We start from the raw sequence: 15,117 nt of genomic DNA on the forward strand, positions 1-15,117 counted from the left end.
CGTCCGGTGACTGACGGGAAGAGTTATAACACAAAAGGTTTGAGTGGCGAAAGAAGAAACTCAGCCACTGTGTGGATCTGCTTTGGCCTCTTGGTTCATTCTGTTCCCCACTCCCCAGCCCCGCCCCCATCCCATGACCTCGGTGTTGGAGAATGAGCTCACCATGCCTGACCTCTCACTGCCTACCTGACACATGCTGGGTGTGGCAGGGCAGTGTTGTAACATGTTTCAGATCTAGTTCCTTCAACACAGCCAGAGACGGTTGTAGGGTCAGATTGCTGATAGATAGTATCAAGTGTACAGAGTGTTTTCCAGAGACTTAACATTCCATGGTGTCAAGGCGACCGTGTTGTTTGGTTATGAATGGGCAAGGGGACAAGCTTGTTATTGTAGAATTTACAGCTTGAGAAAATGAGGTAGAAAGTCTAAGCAGCTTCCTTACTGGCTGGGACCTTGGAGCCTCTGATCAGTCTGAAAGAATCAATAACCTGTCGGTAAGACAGCAGTCCTTCTTCAGCAGTTCTGGGAAGTTCCTGCTGCTGGAGATGTTTTCTACAGGAAAGATCTGCATTGCAGGGAAGCTCAACACTCAGTGTCATGCACCATTGAAAGAGGGAAGGTTTATTTCCTAATGGATAACTGCAGCAAGCCTCTTTTCTGATGTTTTGCTTATAGGTAGGAATTCAAGTTCTGTGCACCAAGTGTCTTAAAGGAATTGCTTGGAGATGTAGTACAGGAAGTGCTGTGTGCTGAGTGCTGCCTGGGTTCTAGGTGACATTGGATTAAGTTGAGGTAGGGAACTTCAGCAAGACCATGTGCACAGAAGGATGGAGAAGAAATAGATGACTAGGACTGATGAAGCTCAAGAAGGAATATATGTGAATGTGTGTCTATGGGTGGATATTCACATGTGTATGCATGTTCACATGTGTGTCTAACAAGGATTTTTGGTGTCTGTTAGAAACAAGAGTGTTCTGCAAATTGTGAGACAGTGTTTATGAAGCTACATTTTTCAAGTATTAATAGTGTCTCTATTGAAGTTACATCGTTTAAAAGAAGATTCCCAGTGCATGAGAGAGTTGGTTATATAGAATTAGGGGTGAGTTTCAGTTCCTTGATCTTTCTCTGGTAGAACTGGCTGAGTATAATGTCTCTCCTATGATGAAAAATTAAAAGGTCTCATATAAAATAATCATTTGAAAAAATAAAACAAAAAAGAACAAGCTTTTAGGAAAACATGAGTAATTAATTTGAATTAATTGCTTAAACTGGCCAAGTCTTTGTTTCTGTTCTTAGTTTGTAAGAACAGTTGTATTTGAAAGTTATCACAATCCCTTGTTAGAACTATTTACTTTTCCTCAAAATATGAATGATCTAATTAGTCAGGCCTGTTTAAACAAAAAGTTCAGTTCATGGACTAATGTGTACATAAAGATATTTGTCTCTTCTCTCTTAGAAGCTTACACTTCCCTCATTTTGAAGATATGAATCTGAAATATGTTTCATCTGACTCCTTGAGGGAAATATACTTTATTGCGTAGTCTTTATGATGTATTTGAATTAACAATATGAATATTGGAAAAGTAAATTGGATCATCACAAGCAACTTTACTGTTATTTTTTCTCTATGAATAGGCATAGCTCTAAGTTAACTACCTGATGTTCCTCATCAGGCATACTCTTTACATTTTAGGGAGCAATGTTGAATTGTTCTATTGCTTCCAATTATGTCTATATGATCTTTCAGGGCTACTTTATACATCTCCAAAGATATGATGGTTTCTGACTAAATCTACTTATTTGGACAGTGGAAATTTGGGTGAAGACTGTGTCTAATCTAATCCAATTGGCATTGTTTGGCCTATGCTTTGTAGTATTCTATTTTCCACACTAATAATTAATAATAATAAGTACCATATAATAATAAATTACCACAAGATGACTTGAACAGGTTCCAGCAAAAGAACATAGATCAGTATAGTTTTTTTAGTATAGACTTGCAGCTGTGTGTCAGAACACCATATTCTGGCACTCACTGAATATTTGACATACTATAATAATAACGCAGGTATAAAATACTCATATTGTGCCCATTTTACAAACTAACAAAATACTATTGAGTCAGGAATGGTGGTATATACCTGTAATCCTAGCACTGAGAAGGCTGAGGTAGAGATCAAGAGTTTGAGGCCAATCAGGGTTAAATAGCAAGGCCTTGTCTCAAAAAATAATAATTGTTACCATATTGTATTACTCTTGGAATGTATTTAACAGCTCTCCATAAAATATTTTCTATGAACTTAAGTCTTAGTCCATGAAAACTTCTCACATAAAGTCTCCTTTGGCTACACTGATTACAATTACTTTAATTCTCAGAATATAAACATTTGGATGTACTATGATATTCTAGAAGACAGAATTCATCTTTTTGTACCCTGAAAGCATGTTGCTTCAAAAAATGTGTTAAATTGTAATAATAAGTTAGCTTTATCTTAACATGAATATACTATTGGATTAATATAGCGATTCATAGTGGGCAGAAAAAATGGTAAATAATACCCTTTTCTTTATTCTTTAGGATTTGCAAGTAGAGTTTCTGAAATTTGATATCTAATTGTCCTTTGCCTAAAGATTAGAGTGAATTTTCAAAAGATAGAGATAAGGACTCCTTTCCTTTCCTTTTCTTTTTTGTTTCCCCTTTCCTCCTCTCCTCTCCCCTTCCTTCCCCTTCTCTTTTCTCCCCTCCCTTCCTTTTCCCTTCTCTTTGAACTTTCTACAATGGATCAGACATGGTGCTATACACACTGAAGTAACAACTAATGTGCATGCAATGAGACAATTCTGAAGAGACAACATGAATGCTAGGTAGCATTGCTAGCAAGGTGCTATAAGAAAAAAATGGAGCAGGGCATTGGTGGCTCATGCCTGTAATCCTAGCTACTCAGGAAACTGAGATCTGAAGATCACTGTTCAAAACCAGCTTGGGCAGAAAAGTCCCCATAAATGAGACTCATGGGGTGTCACAGCTGGAAGAGCTGTGACTCTAGTGGTAGAGAGCTAGCCTTGAGCATAAAGAGGCTCAGGGACAGCACCTAGGCCCTGAGTTCAAGCTGCAGGACAGGCAAAGAAAAAAAAACCCAACCAAACCAAAACATAACAAAATGGAAGGGGTGTGTAAAACTTCAGGGTCTATTTTTGTAGGAACAAACACAAGAAGTATTACTCTTTAAAACATATCTGCAACCAGAGGGTCAGTATAAAATGGAAAATGACAAAAACTGCTAACACTAAGTACTGAGATGGTCTCAAGTGGGCCATCATTAGTATGAGTAAGAACTAAGTCTGACACAACCAACTTTCAGAATGTTGGCTTGTCTTTCTCATCCTTTTCCTAAGAACGATTAGTTAAGATATTCTACTTACTCCTGAATATATACATCTACTTACCTTTTTGTGTGAGCCCGAGAGTTCTCAGCCTCTCTGATGAATGTTCTTAACTACCTTCTATAGGTGATACATCTAACTTTCTAGATGGACTGGATTTCTATTAGGTTTCATATATAGAAGATATTTCCATTTTATCCTGTTGCTTAGTTTAAGAGATCCCATAGCAGCCCTTCGAACAAGCATTAAGATTTCTCACATCTTGCTGTTTCTTTACCACTCAGATGAATGTGTAGAAGAGGATAACAAGCTTATCAACAGTCAGACTAGCCTGCTGTGGAATTCCAAGCCTTTCCTATCTGCAGTGACACAATGCCTCAGTGTAGTGTCTGATTTTGTATTTGACAGCTGCCACCTCATAGACACATACCCATAGTTAGATGTGGAGAATCTCCTACTCCCTTAAAATACATTTTATCATTTTCCTGATTGCTCCCACAGGAATGTTTGTATGGCAGTTTTGGTTATAAAGGGTCTTGGTCTATATTGTTGGTAGTGATTATGTGTTCTCCTACAAATTTCTTTGCAACACTGGTTAGGAAGCAAAAATAGCTTACTTGTTGAGGAATTTTTACATGTTAGGAAAGGGATATAGGTCTACTTTTATTGAGTTTATTCAGTTAATGTCATATAATTTGTCTTAGTTCTATAGGTTACATGAACAGGCTATATTAGCCTTAAAGAGTAAGGAGTAGGTGCATGTGAGGGTAACAGTGATTGCTATCTAATCATTTGGATTTGTAATCTAACCAATATTACCTTAACTGCAGAGAGTTGTGCTTTGCAGTTGAGGTCTTCTTAGAAAAGATAGGGCTGTTGGCCCTCAAAGAGAGAGTTCAGGTCAGTAGAGTGACTATAGACTAACCCATAGTCCTTTACTTTCCCAATATTTGGAATCCTCTAAGACAGGGTTTCACAATATGTGATCTGGAGAACATTAACATCAGATTCATCTGAGATTATTTTTATTATTTTTTAATGAAAAGAATTTTTTGCCAGGCACCAGTGGCTCATACCTATAACTACTTAGGAGATTAATATCTGAAGGTCACAGTTCAAAGCCAGCAAAGGCAAGCAAGCCCATGAGACTCTTAACTCCAATTAACCACCAAAAAGCTGAAAGTGGAACTAGGGCTCAAGTAGTAGAGCTCTAGCCTTGAGCAAAAGGCTCAGGGACAGTGATTTCAAGCTTTAGGACTGGCATACACAGAGACAGACAGACAGACAGACACACACACACACACACACACACACACACAAGACATTTCTCAAGCCTCACCTCAGACTCAATCAGAATAACCATGGTATGATAATGATTAACCTCCTATCTGCTACGTTCGATGACCACTTCTCTAAAGAGTGAAATGGATTCTATAGAACCCATCTAAAGTACTCTTCTGGCCCTGGCGGGGTAATCAAAGCTTGCTAAGAGCCCTCGCCATCTATAGGATGACTGATTTCTTGTGAACCATATTGAACTGTTGATACTCATGCCCTATGCTTGGATCCTGAGCTAGAGCCTGTCCTACTCCCATTTCATTTCAGGATGGATGAAAGACAAAGCTCCTTTCACATACAAGCAAGGGGTTGAAGTCCCCCAAATAAGTGACTGAAGTATCAAGAACCAAGACTAAATTGTAAGGCTTCCCAGAATTGAATTATTAGGGAAAGTATAAGACAATGCTCCTGAAGAGAAAGGGGAACTCAGCTTCCTGTTCACCCTGCTCCTTTAAGCTGTGGTAGGGGTGTAGCTGGAGAAGGTTGCAGAGAATAGAATTATTTGTACACTTTTTGATATATATGTTTTGTATGTCCTCCTCATGAATAGGGCATATAAAATTCTATCATACAGCTCAATAGCTACTGAGTAATTATCAGAGACATTAATATAGTCTCTTGCTAAGAATATGTATAAAACAGTGTCCAACATGCTTGCAGTTTATGAGTACACCCCATTCATCATTGTCCCCTAGCTCTCCCAACTTCACCCCTACCCAGAATTTTGCTAGTTTTATTTTCATATATATATATATATATATATATATATATATAATATCATTATAGCTCCATCTTCTCACCTTTCCTCTTTTCATTTGTCTGTACTCTTCTGTTGATCTTACCCTTCCCCAAGTGTGTATAGTGAGGTATGTATAGTGGTAAGATCAAGGGGAAGGAAGTACATCAACACAGGTAGGAATTTTTAAAATAATATTTTATTTACAAATGTATCTGATTCACAGGGCTGTGTCTGAAGCAGGGAACTGAAGCTGGAGGCTAGAAAATTTCTCTTCCAGAATTCTTAACTTCTTTTTCATATTGCCTAATTTTTTCTGTTTTCTCTTCCATACTCATATCCTCTGCTGATTTGAGCAGTCACTTAAATGTCTATTCAGATACACGTAGTTCATATTTTTACCAATATGTGCATTTCTTTCTTTGTCTCTGAGTTTTAAAATGTAGTTAAAGGGCTGGGTGCTGGTGGTTCACGCCTGTAATCCTAGCTACTCAGGAGGCTGAGATCTGAGGATCGATGTTGAAAGCCAGCCTGGGCAGGAAAGTCCATGAGACTCTTAGCTCCAATAAACCACTAAAAAACCAGAAGTGGTGCTGTGGCTCAAGTGGTAAAGCGCTTGCCTTGAGCTGAAGAGTACAGGGACAGCATCCAGGCTCAGAGTTCAAGCCCCACAACTGACAAAAAAAAAAAAAAAAAAAAGGAATTGAAGTCTCTTTTACATTTTCCTGTTCCCTTCAGTTTCCAGAGAGCAATTTATCCCATATGTGTGGTTGCTGTCTCTTCCTTATAGTGTTTTACCTCCTGTTTGAAATCTATGGCTTGAAACATTTTCAGTGGAGTTTCTCTTTTTCTATGTTGTAGACCTAACTCTGTCAGATCGCTTTAAATATGGTTCTGCCTAAGATCATTTAGATTTTATCAGAGAAATTCTTAGGCTCGGAGCCTGTGTTCCACAGAGAGCAAATTTGATTCTGTAGGCCAAATTTGGAATTCCTTTCTCCTAGTGGTGTTTTCTAGATTCACCCTTCCAGCCAGTTGCCATTATCCTGAGCTAGTGAGCAATTTTCAAGGCATTTATTTATGGGTGATTAGTTCTTCATCTGTCCTGGCCTTATGACAACCTGGTGTGTGAGATCTGCAGTCAGGACTCCTTTAACAGGGAAGGAATTCAGTTTGTAATTCCCAGCTGTGATATACCTGTTTCAGGCGTTCTTCCTCTTCAGCTGTGCTCCCAGAGGACTGGCACAACTAAGTTAAATGACTTATGTACATTTTAATTTACTTCTTTTTTTGGGGGGGGGGTCTGGTCATGGGGCCTAAACTCTGAGCCTGGGAACTGAAACTCAGCTCTTCAGCTCAAGGCTAGTGCTCTACCACTTGAGCCACAGCGCCACTTCCGGCTTTTTTCTTTTTTCTTATGTGGTGCTGAGGAAGCGAACCCAGGGCCTCATGCATGCAAGGCAAGCTCTCTACCACTGAGCCACTTTCCAGCCCCTTATTTCTTTTGGAGTTATATATTGTTAGATTTTAATTAGGTAACCAATGAAAGAGACTACCATGTATCATGCAACATGGTAAAGAGGTATTTCAGAAGGGGGGAGGATTGGGTGGGGGTGGGGGGGGAAGGCTGGGAAGGGATGTGAAGGGTAAACAAAGGAGGAGGCTGCAATGTTTGATAAGAAATGTACGCATTATCCTGCCCATGTAATTGTAACCGCTCTGCACAGTATGTTCACAAAAAAAATTTAAATTAAAAAAAAGAGGTATTTCAACACTTTTACAAATGAGGAGACAGACATGTCGAAAACGAACTTTACAACTTTGGTGAGGGGGGGAGGAGAGGAGGATTGGGTAGGGGGGCGGAGGGGGGAGAGGCTGGAAAGGGATGTGAAGGGTAAACAAAGGAGGAGGCTGCAATGCTTGATAAGAAATGTACTCATTATCTTGCCCATGTAATTGTAATCCCTCTGTACAATATGTTCACAAAAAATAAAAATTTATTTTTTTACAAACAACACTTTTACAAATGAGGAGACAGACATGTCGAAAACGAACTTTACAACTTTGGTGAGGGGGGGAGGAGAGGAGGATTGGGTAGGGGGGCGGAGGGGGGAGAGGCTGGAAAGGGATGTGAAGGGTAAACAAAGGAGGAGGCTGCAATGCTTGATAAGAAATGTACTCATTATCTTGCCCATGTAATTGTAACCCCTCTGTACAGTATGTTCACAAAAAATAAATAAATAAATAAATAAAACAAATGAGGAGACAGAGGCCCAGAAAGTTTAAATAACTCTGTGTCATATAGATTGCAAGATTCCATTTGATTCTGATGTTACTTTCCATAGATGCCTCATACAAAATCCAGTAGTTTATATGTAGGTCACGTAAATAACTATGACAGAAATTGTATTTAAATTCAAATAAACACGAGAGCTCGGATTCAAATTCAAGTGGTCTGGATTCAGAGTCATTCTTCTTACCAACTACTATAACACTGATTCTTTACTATTTGTAAGAATTTAACATGCTGTTGATATATATTTATACATTTCTTTCTTTCTCCATTTTAACTTTGGTCAGTTGAAAGTCAGCTTAGATAAGTGAAGAACAACCTGTTATTAGTCTGCTATTTAAGCATTTTTTTTTTTTACCAAGAAAGTGATTTAACAACAAAAAAAAGAAAAAAAAAACTTAAGGAATGATATAGATCAGAGCTATTTCTCAGCCTCCATTCAACTACCTCTCTTAATTTTCATGAGTTTTGAGTCTGTCATTTCTGTAGAGATTGAGGCTAGTAGTTGGTTTTATAGCACAAGTATCCACAATAGTTCTCTTGTTTCTGTCACCTTCTCTTAGGTCTGTAGCCAAGGGATGAACACACTGTGCCAGCCAAGTTAAACAGCTTCTAAATGGGTTGTACAGCAGAGTCACAATATTCATTCTATATAGTAACCATTCTATCAACAGACATAACACTTTATATTAGTTTATAGTCTGTCAGGATTTGTTTTAATTTTTGCTCTTACTGCAAAGATTATTCTTTCTTGAATAGAATATGGAACTAAGCAGCCATTCATTTGAGTCCAAACAAAATGCCATAATGTAAAATCCATTACATTTCTTCTTGGAGAAAGATGAGCAAGATTAGTATGTAATTTCCCAAAGCCATGCTAACCACAGGACGACCCTGCCATTCTGGAATTAATTCAGAGGCTAAAGTAAATCCTTTCCTGATAACCCTTTGCTAGAGGATGGATCAAAAGAAGAAAGTAGGATGTTACTTCCACGTTTGACTTCTTTGGGGGCAAACAAAGATCAGATGTATTTGGAATTGTTTCATGAATCAGGAAAAGAGACCCAGATTCCTTAAGGCATGAACAGAAAACATCGGGGGGAGAAAAACTGCTTTTCAATTCTTAGGACTAATCGTGGCTGTGTGGTATAAGCTACTTCTTGCCTATAAAAAATTACTGCTATCCTGGAGGAGGGGGACACAAAACACTGGAAAATCAGAGTTTGTGAAGCAATGAAAATGAAGCAGTTGCCTTATAAAACTGGAAGCCTGACTTCATGACCTACCTGGCTTTTTCTAAGTGCAGGGGATGATCTAGTGTCACAACTCATCAGACACACTATTGGCCAAATGTTCTACAAACTTCCTAGCTTGTGTTTGGTTTAATGTCAGCTGTGTCTATTGTCACAGTTCCCAGGCAACATTTGGATGTTTATTTTGAGTCCTGTCCACATGTTGTATCAGCGGCCAAAGTTTATGAACACTCTACCTCCCAGAGCAAGTTGAGTTTAGCTACTCTATTTTTATCTTAAATCTAGGTATCCTTTTAATATATCTCATGAATGTGCAACATCCTCATCTGAGCTGTAATCTTCAGTTTTCCCTCAAATGATCTTAAGATTGCTTATTTGGTACCATTATATGTGTTGTACTTTGAACTGAATATTGGCAAGACCTTCCTGCCTGTAAGTTTTGCCTATGCCATTTTGCTCACCTGGAATGCCAGTCCCATTCCAGCATGCATCTTCAATTTTTGTGTGTGAACTTTGAATTTGTTTTTTAATTTTTCAGTAAAGGATTTTTTTGGGTTGGTTGTAAGGTCTGAACTCTGAGCCTGGGTGCTGTCCCTTAGCTCTTCAGCTCAAACCTAGCACTCCACCACTGGAGCCACAGCACCACTTATGTGGTGCTGAGGAATTGAACGCAGGAACTCATGCATGCAAGGCAAGCACTCTACCACTAGGCCACCTTCCCAGCCCCCAGTAAAGGATTTTAACTTGTCAAAGCAAAATGTTGTGGACATTGTCATTATGTGTGTGTTCAAATTCCAGCTCTATCACTTCTTACTTCATAATGTTATTGGATAAGTTATATAACTTTCTAAGCTTCAGAATTTTCACTTGTAAAATATAGATAATAATGTTAACTTCCAAGGATTTTATAAAGATATATTGAAACCAGATATGTAAAACATACATTATGGACACATGGAAAATTCTGTAATTTCTGACCTTCCCATTGACCCTTTTTTTAACCATCTTCTGAACCTTAAAAATGCAGGTATTCTGTTCTGATCACCTATTATATGGTGTTGTCCCAACTAAACTCACACTGTGTTCTGAGGTATACTTGGGTATAATACTTAGGCCTACTAGCACTGTTAAATACTCTATCTAATAGAGATGACTGAGCTTATTCATAGTTGATCTGTTGTTTACCTCTCATCAGATCAATATTTTCTGTTATTACTGAACACTGTACTGTGTTAGATGACTGTATTTCATGTCTCATTAATAGCACCATTGTATTTAAAATAAAGGCATTTCAACAAAATATGTTTGGTGTAACAGCATGGCACACAATAGACAAACTTAAGCACGCAAATATTTTCTGAGGTAAATAATCCATCATTATAGTGGTGCTTATATAATTTCTTTAGAAAAGTTTCTCATCAACTGCCTATTGTTTATTGCACATGCCTTCTGGGAAGCAGATGAATGACTTTTTGGTGTATATATGGTTTTCTTTGAGTTGCTCACTTCCTGAATGTTTTTGTTTGTGGTTTATTTAAAGTTGTTCAATTCTTGATAATGACAATGATCGTATAAATGATGAAATGTTTAAAATATATTATCCTTACCAATTTTCTGACCTGTGCTTCAGGTAAATTTCTGGTCATCATGTAGTAAAACTAATACAGTGTAGCATTTGGACTATTATTCTCCTGCATTTATTTTTCATAAAAGTTGTTCAAATGAATAATAAGCAACCACTATACACAAGACTCTGGGGTAGGAGGCATGAAGCAGCTGAATAGGCCCCTCCCCTCATTCTGTTGTATTTCATAGGTCTTATGAGAAAATACATCTATGATTTTCTTCTTTCATGATCTAAGATATGTTTAAATAAGAATCTGGTTATGGTGCAAAAACAAACAATTTGTTTTTCTTTTATACATCTAGTAGATCAAATTTTACATAGTAAAACTCAGTACTGGATTTGACAGATTTCCTGAATTTAGCAAATATTTAGCCTTTGTTTTATGATTTGCACAAATTTCCCTTCTGATTTAGTATCTGAACTGACTCTGTGATAACCTTGTGGGAGGCTTTTTTGGTGAAAAATTGGATGCTAAGCAGGTTTAATCTCCCTGCAAATCATGGCTCTTTCAATCATCAAGACTTCAGTCTTATGACATATTAGTTTATGGTCTTATTTACAGATAAAAGTAAAAACATGTTTGTGTTTTTATTTCACTGTTTAAATAAAATTTTAATTCACAATTTAAAATGGGAGCAAAATTTGAATCAGCAGTAGCTTTGAGCTTTTTTTTTTTTGCTACCATATATTCAACACCATGATAAATATTGGAGGAAGCAGAAATGTCCTATGTCTTGATAACTTTATAGCTTTATTGATGTGTTGTACACTTAGAAAGAGCTCAATAACCCTCAATGCAGAAGATATGAATAAATATTCAAAAACAATTTTTTTATATTTAAGAAGAAATGACTTAGGGCAAATAGAGATGGTTATATCTTGATACAAATCTTCAAAAGAAGGACAGATTGGATGTGGACAGGTAAGAGATTCCTAGATAGTGGGAATGGCAAGGTGAAAGGCTCAGAGGTAGAAGGAAGCACGATGGTGAGATGGTAATGGTGATAATAACAAGAACTAGCATTGGTTCACATATGTTAACAATCTTAAAACACCTTGAAAACAATGATCACATAGTTTAACACAGAGAATTATTACCATTTCCATTTTACCAGTAAATAAATTGAGGCACAGAGTAGTTAACTAACTTTCTCAGGGTTATGCATGCATCAAATATTAGTTGCATTTTTACCAGTCTTAAGGTCAGAGTCCCCTTTCCCATTTTTATCCAGTATGTAATGTCTTCTAATGAAGTGATAATGATATGTAAGCACCTTTTTCTGGCTGGAAGTCAGTCACTGTGTAACACCATTGGGAAAGAGGTAGTTGAATAAATAGTTCAAATAATGAAGAATCCAAGTATCAGGTAGAAGGCACTGGGCTTTTTGGGGGACAGAATATGAAACTGCTGGTCTTCCATTAGTGCAGAAATATGGTACATGCTTATTTTAGTAGACAGAAAGGATTGGGAGAAGAATTAGAGTAGGGATGGAGGTGGGAGAGAACAAAGCCCAGAAACTATTACAAGGACCTCATTGTAATCCAATTGTGGGTGATCAGTGACTAGACCAGAACTGGGTGTGGCAATAGAAATAAAAAGAATGAAGCAGTGAAACAGACTAGAACCAGCACTGCTCCTGGATCCAGGTGACTCACCGCTGGGTGAATTCTCTACCTCGATTCCAGATGAGGTAATTAATTTGAATGCATGCATGCTGAAGCAGAGATATGGGCCTGGATCTCTCTTAATTTCCTGTGTGTCTGTGTGCACATACGCACATGTGCACCAATACTGGGGCTTGAATCAAGACCTTGAACACTTGCTTGGCTTTTTTACTCAAGTGGCTCTTAAGTTACATCTTTCCTTCCTTTTTTTGTGGAATAGTTGGAAATAAGAGTCTCACATACTCCCCCCCCCTCCCCCAGGCTGACTTTAAACTCAGATCCTCAGATCTCAAGCACCTGAAAGCTAAGGTTATAGGCCTTGCGCCACCAGCTAGCAGCTTTCAATTTCCTCTTTTAAACATAGCCTAGTATTAAAGCATGGTTGCTGACAGTGATACTAAGAATTATTCAGAAAATAAATGATACTTAAATTTAGGAGAAAAGCCAGGCATTGGTGGCTCACACTATCATTTAGCTACTCAGGAGACTGAGGTCTGAGAGTTGTGGCTCAAAGCCACCCTGGGCAGGAAAGTCCATGAGATTCTTATGTCCAGTTAACCACCAGAAATCCAGAAGTAGAGCTGTTTCTCAAAGTAGTAGAGTGCTAACCTTCAGGAAAAGAGTTCAAGGGCAGTACCCAGGGCCTGAGTTCAAGCCCCGTGACTGCCAATCCAAAAAAAAAAAAAAAGGAGCACAGATCAAGCACAGTAACAAGGCTTGTGACTGAATATTAAGGAACACAAAGAGAATAGAGGAGGTAAAACAAGCCTCCAGGAAAAGACAGGTAAGATTGGCAGTTGCCAACAAGTAGAATCAATGATTCACCATGGAACTGTTGGTAGATTACCAAGTGGAAAAGGAGTGCACAGATGTGCAGCCTGATGTTCTTAGTAACCCTCAACAAACAAAGGCAGATCCAGGTGTGTGCAGGGTGACTAGGTTGCAGGTAGGAGGAAACAGGAAAGCTGCCAGTGGTGGTGCATGGGAAGGAAACAAGATCTTGTGGGAGGAGAAAAAAAATATCGGATGCATCTGATGTTCCATTCTGTGTGTGCACTTTCTCAGAGTGCCAGCTGAGGACAAGGAGAGAGATCAAGGTAAGACTGAGTGGCTAGAGGAGAGGTGATGTGGAAGTCAACTGAAACTTTCTTTCTTGGAAAGACACTGACAGCCTGGGAGCCAAGTAAAATGAGAGGGACTGTATTCTGTGGGAAACAGAGAAGTCAAGGAGCTGAGGGAATGGTTTTTCCATCAGCTGAATGACAATGGAATAGATGAGCAAACACTCTCGATGTCCACCCCTTTGACAGAAGGCTGCACCGCGCACCTTGGATAAATTACAAGGATCTTCAATGGAGCTTCGAACCATCTTCACTTCAGTCCAGCTGTGTAGGATGGTGAAAGTTGGTCCTAAATCTTGCTTCTACTCACACATGCTTAAGAGACACTTTACAGATTCAAGAAAAGCCCAGGAAAGACAGGCAGCTACAATGGAGGCTAGTGTGCTCCCCAGTGCAGAGACAGCTCTTTCATAAGGATCGTATCATGTGGAGAAGACTACACATGACACAATTTTGTTTTCACCTTCCATGTGTATTATTATGGGTTGGAAAAAGATGATGTCTAATTAAAACTGGCTGTAGTGGTGCACACATTATGATGTCAGAACCAGGAGCCAGCATGGTATACCTTAACAAATGGGTACATAGGCTTAGTATGTCCAGGAGGGAAGCACAGCAGACAGTGATGTCTGAGTGGAAAGCATAAAGAAAGAGATAAGCGCAGTGTGTCTGGGATAAGAGAGGTTGGATGTGTGGAGTATATTTTTCAATGGGTGATGAGATAATGTTGACGTTGGAGATAGGGACTTTAAAGACAAGAGAAAGCCTTTCTGTGGTTTGTCTGTTTTGAAAAGGACAGCAGGAGTTATTGCTTGTTTTATTTAATGGGAAGATATATGGGAAACCATGGGGCCTACATGGTTGGTTTTTTTTTGGTTTTTTTTGGTTTTGTTTTTGCCAGTCATGGGGCCTGAACTCTAGGCTTGGGCTCTGTCTCTCAGCTCTTCAGCTCAAGGCTAGCACTCTACCACTTGAGCCACAGTACCACTTCTGGCTTTTTTCTGTATATGTGGTGCTGAGGAATCGAACCCAGGGCCTCATGCATGCAAGGCAAGCGCTCTACCACTGAGCCAACTTCCCAGCCTCATCTTTCCCTTTTATCTTTGATTCTTCATTGTGGTGAGCTTCTAAGATTCTTAAAATAGAGAGTAATCATAAAGAGGTTTTATTTAATAAAGGCAGAAAATAAATTATCATTAGTTTAGTAAAATAAATGTTTGTTTGTTTGCTTTCCCTAGATTGCAACTGATCTCTTAACAGTGTTGTTTATCTTAATACACCTTGGAACTATAGCAACATTATTTCAGATGGGCCTACAACTTACTTGGAACTAAAGTATTTCTTGTGTCACATGAAAGGCCTCTTCACATTGATAGACCACTTAGGTTGTAATTAAACATGTTTGTTGTCAGTTTATTTAATTGGACCCAACTCCTTCAAGGCCAGGCCTGTAGCTTCTTCATTGTTTATCCTCAAGCTCTGTCTCAGTGCTCCCTACATGAAAATTGTTGAATGGGTAGATGGAGAATGATTTCTCTTTTTTTGGGGGGTCCGGTTGTGGGGCTTGAACTCTGGGCCTTGGTGCTGCCCCTCAGCTCTTCAGCTCAAGACTAGTGCTCTACCACTTGAGCCACAGCTCCACTTCCGGCTTTTTTCTTTTTGCTTATATGGTGCTGAGGAATTGAACCCAGGGCCTCTGG

General features: G+C 38.7%; 1 protein-coding gene across 5 annotated transcripts in view; it reads left to right on the forward strand.

Moving 5' to 3' along the window:
• The window catches only part of Cast (calpastatin), a 94,723-nt gene that overhangs the window by 29,661 nt on the left and 49,945 nt on the right, over positions 1-15,117 (forward strand). The gene's annotated exons all lie outside the window — the stretch shown is intronic.

The sequence above is a fragment of the Dipodomys ordii genome, unplaced genomic scaffold (genome assembly GCF_000151885.1).
Source record: "Dipodomys ordii isolate 6190 unplaced genomic scaffold, Dord_2.0 Scaffold59, whole genome shotgun sequence".
Lineage (NCBI taxonomy): Eukaryota > Metazoa > Chordata > Mammalia > Rodentia > Heteromyidae > Dipodomys > Dipodomys ordii.